We start from the raw sequence: 14,964 nt of genomic DNA on the forward strand, positions 1-14,964 counted from the left end.
CTTAGGAATCCATGCTGGAAAGCAAGTAGATGATTGGACTGAGCTCTCCTGGCTTTCTCAGTTGTTCAGAAACTGAGCTGCATTTCCTGGCTCTCAAACTTTGTGAACTCATCAGATTTTGCTGCAGAGAAATGTCATTAAAATAACAGTCCCCGGTGGAAAACACTAGCACCATTCATAGTTAGTGAAATGCTGAAACAGTAACTGATATTTTAAAACTATGGATTGGAGGCATTTCTTTATACTGTACACATACATGTGTTTAGATAGATGTGTAAAAGAAATGTTTGTTTTTTTCTTAAGCAGTTGTCCTTTAATTGTCTCCTAAAAGTGACTTTAGTCCTGTTGCAGAAATGCATTCTGTCTCTCCTCCCTTCACCTTGGAAAGTAATAACCGGTTCCAAACTGCTTTCCCTAAGGAGTTGCTGGAAGGTCCAAAATGTCCTCATTAGAAAGCTTACACCGAGCCACACAAATCTTGCCATTGTGGATGGTGCACGCATGTGGGACTATTACTTCATGCACAATGACATGAGACCAGAAAACATGTGAACAGGAAGCCAAACCCGAGAGAGTTGGGGAGCTTCCAGCTTTCCATAGAGCACAGAAATGAAGCAAAATTCAGCAATATTCTGGACTCAGGTGTCTGGGGGACAGAACAGCTGCACCCCAGCCCTCTTCAAACACTGCATAGGAGAGTACAGTGGCTCAGGCAGCACCCAGCCTGGACTCAGTCGTTATGCCGGCAAACCCAAAAAGATTGTGAAGTTGTAGCCCTTGCTTAGGATGCCAAGACTTTAAAAGGCTTGAGTAACCTAAAAATAGAATGGCCAGCACCATATATGGAAGCTGTATATTCCTCATCCTTTCAATCATGCTAATGGGAATTCCCTCCAATATATCTTACTCCTTCTTTTTTTTTTTTTTTTTTTACTCCTTCTTTAACGAATGAACTTTCCCATGATACAAGCTCACCCTATTCTAAAGTATATATTTGGTGATTATTTTGTATAACTGAGATAGTAACAGTTCTTTTCTGGGTCTCTTCTTTCTTTTTTTTTTTTTTATTGTGGAAGCATTTTTAGCAAAAATAGAAACCTCTTTATCATCTCAAAAACCAAAGATAATCTCTGAAGTTTGGGGAATTTGAAGTGAGCCATCAGAAGCCAGATGGAATTCAGATTACAATCAAATACTATCTTTCTGATGAGTGATAAAACTCTTTATATTTAGAGGTGACAAGAGCGTCTTAAATCTGCTTTTAAATGTGTTGATACAGTTTACCTTCCAGGAGGAAATATTATACGACTTTGTGAGACCAGCCATGAAGGCTGGGGCTCAGCCCCTTTTGTAATAAATGGTATTTGCTCTGAAGTGTTCAGGTGGGGTTGAGAGCTCTGAAATCCAGGAAATCTGATAGAGGCTTTGCCATAGAAGATGTGAAAGGGTATAAGAAAACTAAGGTTATCAAGTAATCAGACCTCAGCTTCCTGTCTGCTAATTAGACCGTTTTCTATTCATTCTAAATGTTAAGATTCTTTCCATTGTTATCTTTAAAAAACTCACAAACGTGACCTACGTCTCCTTTCCAGTTACCCACCATTCAAGTCAATGGGAAGAATTTCCTGCTCAGCCTGAAGAAGAAGGAAATGTTTGTGGGGTACGTCATGCCCAGGTAAGAAATCATCTCCTTTGCTTTAGTCTTAGAAGTTTCCTCTTTTACTCTAGTCTCTGAGTGGGACCCCAATTCAACGGAAGTGGAAAAAACCCTGCTAAAGAAAGAGCTGCTTCTTGATGAATAAGTATAAATTCTTCATGAGTATGTGTTCTTTATGAATAAGTATTCTACTTGCCCACGGATCTTTTTCCCAGTCTCCGCTCATTTCTGAAGGCTCAGAAGATGTACATATTTCTCTTTTTGAGGGTATACAAAGTTATTGGCAAGACTGCTCTGGACATGGCCTTCCTGTTGAAAAGTGAATGGGAAACAATCCACTCAACAGCGGGGATACGAGATGAAAGCTCAGAGCCCCGTGAGCCCAGAGACTGACATTTCTTGGGGGAGCTAGCTGAGCATAATGGGGAGAGCCCGGTTTTTATGTTTCTTCTCTAAACTTCTAAGATAAATCTGGCAATTTTATACTTTTTAAAAACCACTTTTTACATATAAGCAATGTCATTTGTATCATTTTTTTAGATTCCACATATAAGCGATATCATGTGGAATCTATAAACAACGATACAAATGAAATTATTTACAAAACAGAAACAGACTCACAGACATAGAAAACAAATTTATGGTTACCAAAGGGGAAAGGGGCAGAGGAGGGATAAATTAGGAGTTTGGGATTAACATATACACACTACTATATATAAAATAGATAACCAACAGGGACCTACTAGCGCAGGGAACTTACTCAGCATCTTGTAATAACCTATAATGGAAAAGAATCTGAAAAAGAATATATGTATGTATGAATCACTTTGCTGTACACCTGAAACTAACACAACATGGTAAAACCAGCAAACAAACAAAAACAATACCACTTATGTAAAAAAAAGATTAAACAAAAACCAACTTTTATTTTTTGGCTGCGCCATGCGGCACATGGGATCTTAGTTCCCCAACCAGGGATCGGAACCCACGCCCCCTGCATTGGAAGCCCAGAGTCTTAACCACTGGACTGCCAGGGAAGTCCCCCAAACTGACTTTTTATTTTACTTAATGTTGTAGTTTAACCTCTCAAGCCAACATTACCCCAACTAACTCAATTTCCTTCTATGAACTTGTACCTCTTCTTGTTTTATGGTATTCTATTATAGCTACCCGGTTGACCAAGCTGAAAACTAATATTATAGACATTTCCTTTGTCTTCATTCCTTCATTCAGTCCTCAAGTTGAGAATGTTCCACCTTCTAAATATCTCTAGAATCTGTGCCCTGTTGTCTACCTACACTGCTCAGGCCCTCAGCATTTCTCACTTGTTTACAACAGCAGCCTTTTAATCGGTCTCCTAGTTTATAGCATTACCACCCCCTAGGCCTTTGCCTAACCTACATTCCACACTGGAGAGTAGTTGATCTATATAAAATCTTCCTAAAACATAAATCACATCTAGTCTCCGCCTTCTCAACCCCAAGCAAAGTCCTTCCTTTTCTCTCCATTGGCTCAAGAGTAATCTTGAAAGTGCCAGATCTGGGGAGGTAAGGATCTTGTGCTGCAACGCTTCCATCATTGAGATGGGTTTGCTACAAACCAAATAAACCAAATAAACAAAATAGTCTGTTGAACCAAATAATGTCTTAGTGATATAGGTGACATATTTCAGCCCAAGCTTTTTATATGGATGTGAACCTATAAAAGAAACTTTTTTTGGATCATGAGCTGGTCCAAAAAGACTCGTGAGCATGAGTTTGACTTTTACTAGAGTAATGGGTCCAAACACCTCAGCATGAAGCACCACAATATCCATGATCGGACCCCTGACTAAATCTCCAGATCCCTGGATTCAACATTCCAGCACCAACTGAAACCAGTTCCCGGTCCCCTGGCTCTCTCACAAAGTCTGCTCTCCAATGCTCTTCCCTTCTGAAATGTCCTTCCACACCTCCTGCTGATACTTTAAAAGTCACACCAATCTTCTAAAAAAAAAAAAAAAAAAAAGTCACACCAATCAACATCATCTTTGTAAAAGTTCCTTTGACTTTCACTGGGGAGAATTACTCAGGCCTCAATTCTGTCACTTAATCACAACACACTTCTGTTGTTTGCAGGTGTTATACTGTTAAGAAAATTAATCTGTTGTTTTGGTCTTTTTCCAGGGCAGGATATTAACCTTCTTCATTTTGGTATCACTAGTGTTCAGCACAGCATGCAAAACACAGTAAATGCTCAAAAAACCAAGACATTGAATCAAAGATGAAAAAAGAGAGCAAATGGAAAAGCCCTAAAATTGAATGAAACTGCTATTTTCAGACACTGTGCTAGATACTTTACATATATTATTTCCTTTTAGTCCTTTCAACAATGTTCTCCTTGGGGTACACGTAGTATTGGTCTCCTTTAATAGAGGTGAAACCTGAGGTTGAAAATCTGAAAGATCTTGCTGCTGGTCACATAACCATGTAATGGCAAAACCAAGCCTCCAATCCAGATCCCATCATAGTTTGTGTTCTTTCTGCCATGACTGAGTATGCTTTTGAGGCTAACGTTGAGATTATGTGGCTGATCTTTGTAGCAAAATTAGCTAGAGTATAGAATTTTAGTATTGACAGCTCACTTTTAAATTTAGGGGGAAACCCAAGTAGAATCCAGTCTTATTTTCAACTTTAATTATGCCTTAGAATTTGTTGGAAGCCACAGAGAATTTTAAGTGGAAATGTCATTTAAAGGGAATCTTAAAAATAGACCTACTTTTATAATGTTTCCCATGTTTGTTGAATAAATAATGAATAAATAGCTCTATTGCATTCTGAAATTTGATATGAAATCTTTCCACTTGGTCTATTTTGGGTATTACACTGTCATGTAAGACACTGAACACTGGAGAGTTACAACAAATACGAGTTCCGGATGATTAAATATATATATATATTTAATTAAATATATACATACATTTGGGTATCCCGAACTCTTTTATACACACATACACACACACACACACACACACACACACACTGGTGTACACACATTATGTGTGGTTTTCATAGCTGTTCATCTAAAGATAAAGGCAATCACACTCAGTGGGTCCATCATAGCACTTAACGGCACTAAAAGTGAGAGGCCTTGCTTTTCTACATTACCGTCAATTTATATTTCTTAGTATTCTTACCTGAAATAAAGACTAATTTTCTATATCTCATAGTACACCAACTTATAATCATGGTTTTATACATGCAAATTGAACAACTACCCAAGATAGAACTTTATTTTCTTGGCTTATTCATTTAGTGAATCATACTTTCTAAATGTTCAGAACTTGTATCTCTCTGAGTGTTATCCTAGAGTTTTAAATTCATCTTTTGTTGAAAGACAATTTCTCAAAGCCATGAGCCTCACCCCTGAGAAAAATACTCTTGTTAATTCAGCATCCCTTACAGACACATAGTTCAATCACAGAGCTTTGGGTTTTGCCAGTGCTTAAGAAGTTTGTGCCCATGTTCCTTTAATATTTAGACCCCTCAGCTATGCAGTGAAAAACTTCGTAAGAATTCACATGTCCACTCTAGTTACAGTGTTTTGCAGGGTTTACACAAGCCAGTGCAAGTTTCAAGCCTACGCCAAAAAAATGGGATTTATTTCATATTGTGAAAAGAAAATTCCAACAACTGTATTTGCCTGAAATTGTGAGCACTGAAAGCAGAGAAACTGAAGCTGGAAGTTGCTGCCTCGTTTCTGGATGCCTAACAAGCCAGGTGAATAACCAAGGCTCCTTTGTAGGGCAAGATGTGTGTGTGAGTGGAGAATAGCCAGCACCAGGACCAGGACACCGGGAAAGGGGCAATTTCAGCACTTCCTCTTGGTGCTATTTTCTTAATAAGTGAATTATCAACAGAAACCTCTTTCCCCTCCTATTACTTTTAGGAGGGGCCCCATCTGGATGGAGGACTTTAGCCAGAAACACACTTCCCATCATGGCAGCGTCTGAGTGCGGGATCCCATTCTCTCGAATAAATACGATGAAATGCACAGCAGTAAGGAAACTTTGTTTCCCTCCTTTTGAAAGAAAAAGCAGAGCATCATACTTACAAAAGTCGCCTTCAGAATCTTCCCTGGAGAACAAGCTCTGGGAACTGGGAGCTTGCGGAGGAGCAGAGATAAGGTGGGAGCAGGGCTTCCTTCCTCCTTCTGGGGGCGAGAGTCATTGTTCCTTATCTCCCTGACCTCCGGGCGCAAGGGGCCGGGAAGGCCCGGCCTCTGACCCCCTCTGCCCTCCCTCCTGGTCTCGGCGCCTCGGGTCGGGGTTTCCTATTAGCCGCTCCAGCCGCCCAGCCTGACACGGGCCCCGGGATGCATTAAGGCCAGTCTGCGAAGTGCTTGCGAGATGCGGAGGGTTATATAAGCCCGCGTATTATCATCATCACACACCCCCATAGAACCAAGGCTGCCAGACAAACAAAAGGCAGTTCCAAGAAGGGGAGGAGCAGAGGCAGAAGTTACACTGGGGGTGAATTTCGGGACACTGCTGAACTGGCTGGAAAAAAAGGCAACTCAATATGTGTATGCAAACCTCGGCAAACAAACTGCGCTGCAGCTGGCTGGCCGGCCACGCGGAGAGGCTCCTCGGAGGGAGGGGGGGGTAGGGGGCGTAGGCAGGGCTTCCAGGCTGCGGTCCCGGCTCCCCGTTCCCCGGCACCCGGCACAGTAGCCGCCCGTGGCGGGATGGAGTGGATGAGGAAGATGTGGTATTTGGAGAGGCAGACGTTCCAGAGACCAAGTGCTTAGTAAACACGGATGTTTCTTAGACTCAGACCAGGTGCTTCTGCTGCTTTGCTTTCGTCCTGGTCTCTTGTTTTCCTAATAATGGTTTGCAGGGAGTTCCCTGGGCCGAGGCCGAACCCTCAATGTTCATCCTCTATTTTCAATCTCCGTGGGCCCCTGCTTTTTTTCTCTGTGGGAGCAAGACACCCAGCCAGACTGTTCTTTAGGCCAGAGCTTGGCTCTGAGAAAGTTCTGGTTCACTCTGAGCACCCATCCTCCCTGCGACCCTCCCTCCCCCATCCTGCTACCTCCAGTTTTCTTAGATTATTATTTTCCTGCCCTGTTCCTGGCCCTGCTGCCCAACATGTGAGGAGCTTCAACCTCCTGGCATTCGTGGCTTCCACGTGTCACCCCACTAATTACCCGCTTCCCATCCTACCGCCCCTCACCTACTCCAGCTCATGAGAATATGAATCATTCCCTAAAGAAGGCCTTTCCGTTCCTTCCCCTACCGCCCTTCCTCACATCCTCCCCCTCAGCCTGGAATGTCCTCACTCCCATTTCCTTCAAAGCACAGCTCAGATCCCATCTTCCCCACAAGATTTCCCCAATTTCCCTTCTTTTCTCCCCATTGACCCGGCACGTAATTCTTCATGTGCGTCTGGTTTCATAAGTCTGGGGTCTTGGGTGGTTCTCCGGGGTGGCCTAGGAAAGGCACTTCATGAGTGTTGATGAAATTCAGCTGACAGCCAACGTGATGTCACCTGGGCCATCAGTCTTAGAGTGGAGGGGCCCCGTGTAACCTCCATGGGCTCAGGTGAAAGCCCATGTTGATGGGCTCTTGAAGCTGTGCAGTGGGCCCAGGAAGGTTTGTGATAGCCTTTACTTTTGGGTATTGGAAATTTTCATAAATTTAAAAAAAATTAAAAGAAAGAAAGCTTTATAAAAAGTGGAGAGGAATGTCTAACCTTGAGTCACATTCCTTTAGGACGTGTGTTCATGAGGGTACCAGGAACTCCGGCCTCTACTGAGTTCCTGCTACTGCACATCAGGAGACCTCTGAAGTGGAACTTACTTCCTAGAAGGCCAGAAAAGTTCCCGAAAGGTGAGATTTTCAGAAATCACAGACTTCTGGGATGTGTTTTATGAGAGAACTTCTCCACTGTGGCAAGAATGCAGACTATCACAACAGCAGCTCGACATGAGAACGATAGCTCTCTGGTGATTTATGATATGGGGTGAAATACAGAACGCGAGCTGTCAGGTGTTGAATTTCCATGGCTAAGCGTTCAAGCGTTCTTCAGGACGTTCCCCTGTTAGTCTCTGGTGAAAGCAGGGTGCTGTCAGTGCCATCTGTGGTGGGTGGATGGACCGTGATGTCATATAAGAGACTTGGGGTGTGTCGACATGCTCTCCCATGCGCACAGAATGTTCAGTGAGTTAGAAGAATTTTCCTGCTTCCACTAATCTGGAACAATAAAAACTGATTCAGGTTCTAAAGAGGAATTTTGGCCTCCAGTTCGTGAGGTTTGGGCTTCTGGAAGGACAGCGGTCCCATTGCAATTCAGTTGTTCACATGTAAGATCTCTCTTTTTGTTCCGCTCAAGTCAGAGCCATGACCATTGTTATTGCTACCACGTGTGAGTCCCGGCTAGGTGTCAGGCACTGGCTCGATGCTTTACATGCATTCTTAACATAGCGATTGTCCTAAAATAGAGCTGTTTAAAAAAAAAAAAATCTTCATTTTACAGATGGGAAAATTGGTCATACAGCTTAGGAAGTGACAGAACTAGTATTTGAATCTAAGTCTGTCTGTGATTTTTCCATTCTGCTGAAAGCTGGAAGAAACCTTAGAATCTTATCTGCTAGTTTTCAGACTGGGTTCCAAGGAGCACTAGACTTCCAAGGAAGTGCTTCAGGAATTTTGGGTTGGGGGGGGGTGGATAGGGAGGGAGCAAATGTGAGGAGGAGACCAAGCAAGTCAACTGGGCTTGGGCACCATTCACTGGATTCAAACAAAGAAGCTTCATCTCCGTCTGTTTTATAGAGTGACTTTAGACTTTGTTTAAAACAAGGGTCTTGCTACTAAAAAAAAATTATTTTGAAACTCTAGAACTAGTTTAAATTCTTCATTAAAAAGGTATACAGCTTGAGGTTCAGAGAGATTAAATGCCTTGCCCAAGATTTTATAACAGGCCCAGCATTAACTTCAGATGTCCAAGCTCTGCCTGGAACCCCAGATCTCCCTGAGTCCTTTATCTCCCCAGTGGTTAAATTGCAGGGAAAGTGAGAGAACGTCTGACCTGATTGTGTTTCCTGACAGTGTTCTTCTTGAAAACTGAAGGCAGGCATACTCTCGACTTTGGCTCGATAGACCATTTTTCGTCTCTTTGGCTCCTTGTCTAAATTAGTCGACATTCACCTCGTGGCAAATGAAGATCAAGTGAGGAGTAAATATGTAATTTGGTGATTTAGGGCTCTCGTCCTCTTTTCATTCAAATCAAAGCAAGTAGCAGAGGATACTTCCGCGTGCATCATCTAGCTGATTATATAGCCTTGGCCTGAGAGTACTCTTGCTAGAAAACTGCTTATGCCCCCGTGGTTATCAGTCCAATCAAAAGTGACTCTTTTCACAGGAGACACCATAGGTGTGGCGAAGACATTACTCATAGGTGTGGCGAAGACATTACTCTTAAAGGGGTCCATATAGCCAAGGGAAAGTGAGTCTCCCGTAAGTCCACATAGCTTGCATGGCTTGTAAAGTCTAAGATTTCACATGCTGCTTTGATGTCTTTGAGCCTCACGGGGCCCCAAAGGGCTGTGAGTCCCCCTACTTTTACCTGCAATGCTCCCACCGAAGTGGGAAAGGCTCCCCCACTGGTTAGGTCCCCGATAGCTGGGCATCATCACTCCACCTGGTCCTCATCCTAATAGGTTTCACTTCCCTGCCAGCCCACACAGTCATTGCAACAGGCCAATCACATCGTCCCTGGGAACCAGGGTACCACTTACCATCTTGTTACTACAGAGCCTGCTCCCCACAGCTCCTTCTTTTTTTTAAACTAATTTTTATTGGAGTATAGTTGCTTTACAATGTTGTGTTAGTTTCTTGCTGTACAGCAAAGTGAATCAGTCATACATATACATATATCCCCTCTTTTTTGGATTTCCTTCCCATTTAGGTCACCACAGATCATTGAGTAGAGTTCCCTGTGCTATATAGTAGGTTCTCATTAGTTATCTCTTTTATACATAGTAGTGTATATATGTCAATCCCAATCTCCCAATTCAACCCACCCCCGCCCTCGGTAACCATAAGTGTGTTCTCTACATCTGTGACTCTATTTCTGCTTTGCAGATAAGTTCGTCTCTACCATTTTTCCAGATTCCACATATAGGCGATATTATATGATATTTGTTTTCCTCTTTTAGACTTACTTCACTCTGTATGACAATCTCTAGGTCCATCCACGTCTCTGCAAATGGCACTATTTCATTCCTTTTTATGGCTGAGTAATATTCCATTGCATATACGTGCCACATCTTCTTTATCCATTCCTCTGTCGATGGACATTTAAGTTGCTTCCATGTCCTGGCTATTGTAAATAGTGCCCCCCAGCTCCTTCTTGTTCCCTCTGTTCCTGAATGTGCCTCTGTGTTGCCCCATGTGGCACAAAGTGTCCACTTCCCCTGGGTCATTAGTGTATGTGACTAGTAAACTGCTCTTGATCCCCTGTGTCCCAAGTCAGATGTCCTGTGTTTGGTCATCCCAGAACCCTAGGGCAGGACTCCCTCCCTCCCCCACAGGGTGAAGAGGAGGCGAACAAAACAATGACCAGACATTAATACTAATACGAAATGGAATTTTCAGAGAACTAGTGCCAAATATCACATCCTTTGGAGTTTTGCTAAGCATTAGGCTATTGGCAAATAGAAATGACTTTTAACTGAAATTAGCCGGAACTGACCTAATAAACTGACCTTTATTAATTTCAAGGCCCCTGAGCTTTCCCATCTGCTCTTTTTAATTTTTACCATTCTCACCTGGAGATTTTTGCGAGCAACAGCATTGTTCTCTCTCCTGAGATGGCTTAACTTTAGTCCTGCCCAAAGGCAAAGGAATCAAAAGATGACCCTGCCATGCCTGTCATTTAAATCTTTACTAACAGCATTCTTTCAGAACAATGTAGCAGAAAGAATTTTTCGCATCTCTACAGACAAGAGATTATAATAAGCAGATGTTTTTTTCCGACTGAAACATCGCAATATTAATGTACAATATTCTCAGCCCCAGAAACAAAGCCTTCGATGTAATTTCTTTCCCTGTTCATGAGATTTACAATAGGAAGGTCGTGTTTGTACTAGATTTTGGCTTGAAATTAATCTTCTTTTCTTCTCAGCATTTCTATAGAATCCACGCACTTCATTATTTAGTCATTTCCAAATATTAAATGCTTGTCATTTTTGAACAACGATCTAATCTTCCCTTTATGGGTGGAGAAACTGAGTTGTGGAACTTGCAAATCATCGCCAGGACACAGATCGTTCTAAAGTTTGTGGCTACCCGTGGAAATGCTTTCTTCCACACATCTTAGATTACAAAATAAAATTGTAAATTGTCTCATAAGCAGCAAGTATGACATCCTCCAGTTTTTAGAAAGGATTCATTAAAAGCTCATTTGCATTTTACCTTATCAGAGAAGCTTTATGGAGTAAATAAATACATTCAAACTCCACCACCAACCTCAACACAGGCTGTGCTAGAATCACTTCCCCTGTCTCTGGACTGTGCCTCATACAGATCAAAATATATTCTTAGTTCAGTTGGACAAGGGTTCATTTGAAGCACATCTGGTGCTCATCAAACCTCTATTTTAGGAGTGGGGAATTCTTTTTCAGAGATAGATTATGTCTGGAAGGTCTATGGCAGCAAACAGTCCTCATTAAATTTCACAACATTTTACCGACATATATACAGTACTCGCTTTTATGTGATTACGGAACCCAGGCAAAACCCTGCACGGCCACTTCAAAGAATTCCTCACTTGACTAATTCTAAAGAGTAAATTGATTTTCTCATCATTTGTTGTGTTTGACAATAGAAAGGCTGACACAGCAACATTGCTAAAATGACAGCTCCTTTCTACTCAAGGGGAAGGAATTCGTGTTAATATTCTTAATGACTGGCATCTTTATGGGAAATGTGAAATCATTTATCCTCAGCAATAACCTGCCGAGGATTAAAAAGTACTTGGTACTTAGAACGGAAGTCATCTGTCAGGAAAAATTATTTAGACGGATGCAAATGAACTGAATAAGTTGGCTTCCTAATTATGGTGTGTATATTCAAGTTTGTTAAAATTGGTTCGAGCTGAAGAATTTGGAGAGGATCTTTCAAGAAGTGGTCTGACATTCTGCTGGAGGAAAAGATAACACGTTCATTTGATAAAATCCTTTCATATTTCCTAAGGATTTCTGGAAATGATTTAAGAAGCAAGGCCATGTAAATCAAGAGAAAACGCATTAAGTAAGCGCACATATGTCTTGCTAATTTGGAACAACAGTAATAATGCCTCATGGAAAACACCAAACAGCGTGTTCATCATGATGCCCTAGATTCTAAATAACCAATAGTGTCTTCCATGGGTGTTTGTTTCAACCCTCTCAGGGCCGGCTTGGGAGTTAACCCAACAGAACAAGTCTAAGCCAGCCCTTAATGAACGATGTAGAGACCAGTCTGTATTCTGTAGGAGTTGTTCCACTCTTAATGGGCCTGGTGTTGCACACCAGTTAGCAAGTTTTTATTGGAATCTCAGTCTTCTCTGCCTCGCTAGCTTGATAGCAAACCTTCATTTAGCTCTTTACCAAAAAGCCTAGTAAATTGTGGGAAGAAGCACTTTCCTGGCATTGGCAGTTTAATTAGTCTGGAAAAAAAGGGTGTAAATTTCAGGCAAAAGTAAACTCCCTCATGTAATTAATGATGAGGTTTTACTGTTTAGCATTTATGTAGAACTTTCTTTTGAGAAAAAAAAAATCGGAATTGATTTTTGAAGACAAACTGACTTGGGTCCAAATCCTAGCTCTACAGGTGTGTAATTTTTTTTTTTTTTTTAGTTTTTAGTCTAGGTCCTTTTCTTCTAACTAGAATGAGTAGTACAGGAATAATGAAGTCAGAAAGTGAATAGCAGTGTCCAGCACGTGGCCGGTACTCAGTATCATTCAGTTTCTCCCTCCTTTTCTGGCTCTTTTAGGGTGTTTGTGTCCTAATCACTAGTTCAGTATTATTTGCCCTGAGTCAGTAAAAAAACATTCTTTTCTTCAGTGAGCACGAACTAAGCGGTGACTCTGGCAACAGCTGCTTAGGTTTCTGTATTTAAATATAAATATTAAATGATACAAAGAGATAACAGTAAGGGTCTCTTTAAAAAGACAATGACTGATAATTATTAATAATAACCTGAATGTTATTGTTGTGACTTCAGCCCTGGAGACAAACAGTTATTCAGGGCATCAGGTCAACTCAAGCTGTTAGGGTTGGTGTCAGAAATCCAAAGAAAGCTTTTGCTAGAAAACAGTGGATTAGAGAGACATATAGAAAAAAAACGAACCGAGGGAATATCATCCAAGATATTTAGTGATGCCGAATCCAGTTTGCCCCCCTCCAGTCTTTTTGTGAGCAGGTGGAGGAAAAAATGGCAAATGCAAAAACATATATGCTAGAGAGCAGGGGCTGGGCAAAGCATAGGAGCACAGACTGGGCGGAGAAGATGAGGAGAAAACAGAGGCGTGGGGGACATAGCTGACCGCAGGGGCTGAAGTCTCTGAGGGATGCTGATAGAGGATGTGCTGAGCCCAAGACAGGAGAAAGCCTCGTTCTGCAGAATCTGCAAGTACCCGTGTCTGGGGCTGGCAAGTGCATTAGTAAGAAGAACCAGAGATTAAGAGCCCAAGCCTGAGGCAAGGCTGATGGACAGCAGGAGGAGTGATAATGGGCCACGCCTGAAAGGAATTGCTTTAATGCTATAAACCGGTGCCAAGTGGAGAAACCTGAGACCCGATGTGTGATTGACTTCCACGAATGCACTTTTTACCCTGAAATTCCCTGACATTGCAATCAAGTTAAGCTGTGCACTTAAGGTGTCTGTGCGCTGGGGGGCGAGGCACGGGGTAGGACAAAGGTCATATTACTAAAGCAGGAAAGAGGTAGGAGAATGTGGTCCTCTTGGCTCACCTAACTATTCTTGTTTGAGGAAAAATGGATACAAGTGAATATTATTGGAAACTTTGGCGTGGGAAGAAACCACAAAAGGGACAGCTGGAATCGTGGGTTGGAAGAAAGGAGGTGTAAAAGTATATCCCCTGTATCCTGCCACTTACCGTGACCTCACGTCTTCCCTGACTGGTTCCTTCCTGCATCGTCAGCCGGCACCTGCGAGGGCACCTTACATAGTAAGTCAGCTGTGTTCACCTTTTATCCTGACTGGTTATAGCAAAGGGAAAAATCATGGACTCCCAGCAGTAAGACTGAGTATGACTTTTGTCATAGAGACAGGAGATTATCCAAAAAAGGTTATCTAGACAGTCGAAATCCGTCAGATTATTGACAGAGCAGTTCAAGTTTCCAAGAGCTGGCTTAAAAAACTTTTTAAGTGAAATTTGGTTTCTTCTTTACATTTTTTTTTCCTGGCTTTGAAACTGTGTGTTTTGCTGTAAAGTCGAGGTTTGGCAAATTGAACCAACTCTATTTTTAGGTCTTGTATTTTAGTATTTAGATCATGACGTCTTAGAAGCTTTTTAATAGAGAACTCCAAACATCATTTATTCATTTAACAAACATTTACTGAATGTTTAATGTGCCCCAGGGGTTGCTGCTGATACAAATAGGATGCGGTACCTGCTTTTTCAAACATATGCTTTTCCGTACAAACTGTGTTCCTGGAAAGAATTCTCTCGATTGCAGAATTGAAAGGTCACTGAATATATGGAAAAGAAATTGGCTAAAATATCAACTGAGCTTAAAGCAAAAAAAGGGAAAATGTGGAATAGGACAGTTTAATTAATGGTAGGAGTTCGGAGGGGTCCAGGTCCTGCCTTAACCCCTATAGTTCTACACATCAGTCAAGTGTAGTCAAGTCAGACTCTCAGACATGTTTCCTTGTTTGTATGATGGGGACCATGAGAACTGCATGTCATAGAGATGTTGAACAAATTAGATAATGTATATAAAGCACTTACTTGCACACAGCAGGTAGGTATTCAATAAACCTTAGCTGTTATTATGTATAATATTAGTAAATAAAACACAGGCATCTTTTTCAGTCATTTAGTTTTGTTCTTTAAGAGAATGTTATTTTTTTCTATTGCTAAATAAAGCATGAGCCCTAGAATTTTTAGATATGGTCATTAGGAGTATAAAAGGCATTGGAACGTCAAGGGCATACATTGGAAAGAGTACTGGTTCTGGAATTTTAGGACCTGAGTATCTCTCTGCAGAATATGACTGCCAGTTAATAGCTATGAACAATAATGATAGAAGTAACCTC

The 14,964-nt window shown here is 41.7% G+C and overlaps 1 protein-coding gene across 5 annotated transcripts in view; it reads right to left on the reverse strand.

Annotated features, from left to right (window-relative positions):
* The window catches only part of SULF1 (sulfatase 1), a 158,310-nt gene that overhangs the window by 128,179 nt on the left and 15,167 nt on the right, over positions 1–14,964 (reverse strand). Inside the window, exon 1 of one of the 5 annotated variants that reach the window (XM_007185028.3) lies at positions 5,750–6,004. The exons of the other annotated variants lie outside the window; for them this stretch is intronic. The gene's annotated coding sequence lies outside the window, so the exon portion shown is untranslated. Of the gene's footprint in view, positions 1–5,749; positions 6,005–14,964 lie in introns of those variants that run through there. 5 annotated transcript variants of the gene reach the window in all.

Source organism: Balaenoptera acutorostrata, chromosome 17 (assembly GCF_949987535.1).
Source record: "Balaenoptera acutorostrata chromosome 17, mBalAcu1.1, whole genome shotgun sequence".
NCBI classification, from domain to species: Eukaryota; Metazoa; Chordata; class Mammalia; order Artiodactyla; family Balaenopteridae; genus Balaenoptera; species Balaenoptera acutorostrata.